General features: G+C 42.2%; 1 pseudogene; it reads left to right on the forward strand.

Moving 5' to 3' along the window:
- The first annotated feature begins 7 nt into the window (after positions 1-7).
- LOC115307348 lies at positions 8-966 on the forward strand (annotated as a pseudogene).
- The last annotated feature ends 3,436 nt before the right edge of the window (positions 967-4,402 follow it).

Consider the following 4,402-nt stretch of genomic DNA (forward strand, 5'->3'; position numbering starts at 1 on the left):
AGAAATTAACACTTTAGCTATTCTTCCATTGGTCTCTAAAAGCCACCATCCACTAGCCATTGAAGCCTCTACTAAATATTTTCTAACCCAAGCAGCCGCATCTGCACTACTTTTATTCTCCAGCATGACCAATGCATGATTCTCTGGCCAATGGGACATCACCCAACTAACCCACCCCATCTCATGTATACTACTAACTATTGCAATTTCAATTAAACTAGGCTTAGTCCCATTTCATTTCTGATTTCCAGAAGTTCTTCAAGGCTCAACTATAACAACATGCCTCCTACTAGCCACAGTCATAAAATTTCCACCAACCACACTATTCTACCTAACATCCCCCTCACTCAACCCAACTCTCCTATCTTCAATAGGAGATAGGAGATAGGAGATAGGCTTGCTTCCGCAGCCCTAGGTGGCTGAATAGGACTTAACCAAACCCAAACTCGCAAAATTTTAGCTTTCTCATCTATAGCACACCTTGGATGAATAACCATTATTCTCGACTACAACCCCAATCTGACTTTAATTACGTTCTATCTATATACTGGAACAACTTCCGCCATCTTCTTCATCCTTAACACAACCAATACCCTAAAACTATCCACTGTTATATCCACATGAACCAAAATTCCATCACTGACCACAATCCTTATGCTCACTCTCCTCTCCCTTGCAGGTCTTCCTCCCCTAACGGGATTCCTACCCAAATGGTTAATTATTCAAGAGCTCACAAAACAAGAACTAACAGTAGTAGCCACAGCTATTACCCTACTCTCTTTACTTGGACTTTTCTTCTACCTACGACTGGCCTACTGTGCAACCATCACACTACCCCCAAACTTCACCAACTACATAAAACAATGACAAACTAACAAACCAACTAACACCCTAACACCCACAACCTTTACCTCCTTATCAATTATACTCCTGCCACTATCTCCCATAGTACTCACAATCCCTTAGAAACTTAGGTTATTTAAACTGAAGGCCTTCAAAGCCTTAAACAAGGGCTAATCCCTCTTAGTTTCTGTTAAGGTACACAGGATACTAACCTGCATCTCCTGAATGCAACTCAGATGCTTTAATTAAGCTAGAACCTCCCCCTAGACAGATGGGCTTTGATCCCATAAAATTTTAGTTAACAGCTAAATGCCCCAACCAACAGGCTTCTGTCTACTAGATCCCGGCGCATGTTTAATGCACATCAATGAGCTTGCAACTCAACATGAACTTCACTACAGAATCGATAAGAAGAGGAATCAAACCTCTGTAAAATATCTCTAAGAAAAAACGTCAGTTCCTGGATATGTGCAGTTTGCTTACACGGTCTCATTATATAGAGTTCCCCACCAGTAGTTATCAATGGGTACTCCAACCAGACAGGTGCGAAAAGGACTCGTGGGAGTTACCATGGACACACATATCACGTCCATCTTCGTCACGTTGACCAGGGTGGTCCACACATTGACATCTAAAACAGAAGTCAGCAAAGAAGCAAAGTATAGCTGATATCTTTCTGGAAGGTACAGTTGGGTCTGGAAAAGGCCCTGCTGCTCTGCACCCTCAGGGGAGAAACCAGCTCCTGGGGGCTGTTGGATTCCATCCCACCGCGTGGTCCATGGTTGGACCATGACACTGGTGAATGACTCGAACAGTGTATTGATGAAGTGTCATTTCTAAAAATGTAAACAACATAACAACTGAGTAACAGTGAAAATACAGACAATAATATAATCATGTCCATCCCCAGTGAGGAGATCTAAGTGGATTACAGTGGTCATTTACTTGGAGTCAACAGTACTTGAGATAATCTTTTCCCGGTTGGCAGACCTAGTTTCCAAGTTTGGACAGGTGAACAGGTGTGTCCAATCGTATGGGCCCGGACAACACAATGAATCTCAGGAATTTCTGCAAAATATAAAGTCTAGTACAACAGAACTTCTCATTTCAGAATTTTATAGTCTGGATTCATCTTTTATAGTATGAAGTGGTTGACTGCCAGTCACACGTTTATAGGTCTGTTAGGAGCTATCACAGGCAATGTTTATCTGGAGTTTGATGCAACACCAGACAACATCCTGGTCTCACCAACCGCTCCCACAGAAAGCTTGCACTCTCTGTACAGATTCCAGGCCTCATCGGGAGCAAACCGTCCTGCCCCAGTTTACCCCTGACTGCAGTCAATCCCCCTTCACCTCATGGAGTGATAGTACAGGTTATCTCTTGCCTCCATGCTATAAAAGAATTTTATCCATCTTCATATTAACTATACCATTGAGTGTGAAATCATTTCTGTACTTAACTAGAATATTACCAGTTCATCATAAGAAAATTGTAAACATGATGCGAGCCAGAGCCCATAGGGAGGTCCACAAACATCAGTCCTTCATTTGCAGTCTTACCAACCAGCTTTTCAACATAAACTTTTCTTCTGCGAGGTCCAGCACCTCACACATGGTTATTTCACAATCACATATATTCTTGTATAGACTCGTAAGCCAAAAGGTTTCTGTCATTTGTTGATTCCAAATAATTCTTGCCACTTGCTGTAACACTACCGGGATGAAACACATACAAATATGAGCACTGCAAAACAATCAGTGTCTGATTTAGAATTCCCAAACCACACCGTTCTGCCTGATCTTCACAAACATCATTGGTGTGGCATGAATAGCACAGAAACAGATCATTCTATACAGTGATGACCATTAGGCTTCAGGATGTTACAAGTTTTATAGTTTTCTATTGTCTTCTTTCCCCCCTTAATGGTACGTCTGCCCCATCCCAGGAGACAAAACCAAGTACAATTGCAGTCCCTCTGCACACGGCATCACATATGTCCTTCACTTCTTGAAGCCAGGGCTTAGCTTTAACCTTTACCTTTAACACTGCTGCCAGAACAACTTGGCAGCACACTGTTCAGGAATAATATTCCAATTCTGATTGTTGCTTACCAGTAATACAAAACGAAGCATACAGATTGTTGGTGCAACTCATCTAAGAAATATAAACCTTCTTATCTCTGGAGCAGTAGATCCAGGGATCTATTGGGACATGAGACTTGCTATGCAGGAAAGAATAACCAATCCATCTTGTTATTCAAGATACATGACCTGCACTGAATAGGCTAATGCAGGAGTAATCATGGCTTTGGTAGCTATAGCCGCCCAGCCTCTGGCCAGGACATTGTTCATTACATAAATCACAACATCAGGTGTGGACAAGACACACAAACAACAGGTACACGATAACGGAGTCATTACACCAGTTAGCAAAAGTTAGTAGACACAATTAATTACATTTAGGATATGTTTTTCTTCCATGTGATATTCGGGCTGGTCTTGTGCTGCTCAGCATTCACTGATCTCTGTCCAGAATTCTTGCCGCTCATTATAAGGTTTCATCAAACATGCTGGAAGCCAGCAGGGTCCTGTGGGAGACAAAACACAAACAACTCCCCCCTTCCAAATACTAACAACTTAATATTTACTTGAGGTATCATATTACCCCTCCTCATTACAACAGTGTCAAGTTAAGGTTTTGTTCTGTGGGTGGGAGGCCTGGAAGGTCACCAAGTTGCTGCAACCTCTCTATGATCTCTTCTATGGGTGCCCCTGAGTTAGACACTAACAGTGGAATAATGTATGGTTTCCAGGGTACAGGACAGCCTTCTAACAATTTGTTTCGCATTACTGGAATTAAAGGCTGTTGCATGTAAAGTTCAGGGCTTTGCAGCTCAATAGCTATTTTCATTTCTTCCCCCTTTAATATTTTGATTGCTTGATGCAGAGTTACCCAGGATGAACTTCCATCCTGCCATGATCCATCATTAGTAAAACGGTCACTGAGACCTTCAGCAATAACTGAAACCAAAGTTCTATCAACTCCTGGTGTTCGTCTTAAACGCCGAAGGGCATTTTGTACATATACATCATTAGTTAACCCTAAAAACTTCGTGGCATCAACATCGTCTATTATCACAGAGTCAGCCCCTTGCTCTGTGTGCCAACTCATCTGATGTTGATAACTTCTCTGAATTTTCTATAAAATCGTCCTCATCAGAATCATCACTACTACTCTATATGTTACTATCCCACTTCTCTGGATCTCAATCAGGGGAAGTGATTATAGCTCGCACCCCTGGTCCCCGATCACTTGGGTCTATTTTCCTTTGTCTGTGCCGAACAGTTCTCACAGCATATTTCTCAGCTAAAGTAACACATTTATCTTCTACCCTGTTCTTTTAGGCCTGAAGGTCAAGTAAAGTCTGGTGTTGTACCAGCTGAGTGGCTCTTAGAGCATTCAGCTGCTCCTGCAGTTTTTTGCATTTTTCCACAGTTAACTTGTATGCAGTAAGCAGTGCACCCCCCATTCGTCCAGCCTGTTCCAGATGACTGCT

The sequence above is a fragment of the Manacus vitellinus genome, unplaced genomic scaffold (genome assembly GCF_001715985.3).
Source record: "Manacus vitellinus isolate BGI_N305 unplaced genomic scaffold, ASM171598v3 ctg7180002434547_pilon, whole genome shotgun sequence".
NCBI classification, from domain to species: domain Eukaryota; kingdom Metazoa; phylum Chordata; class Aves; order Passeriformes; family Pipridae; genus Manacus; species Manacus vitellinus.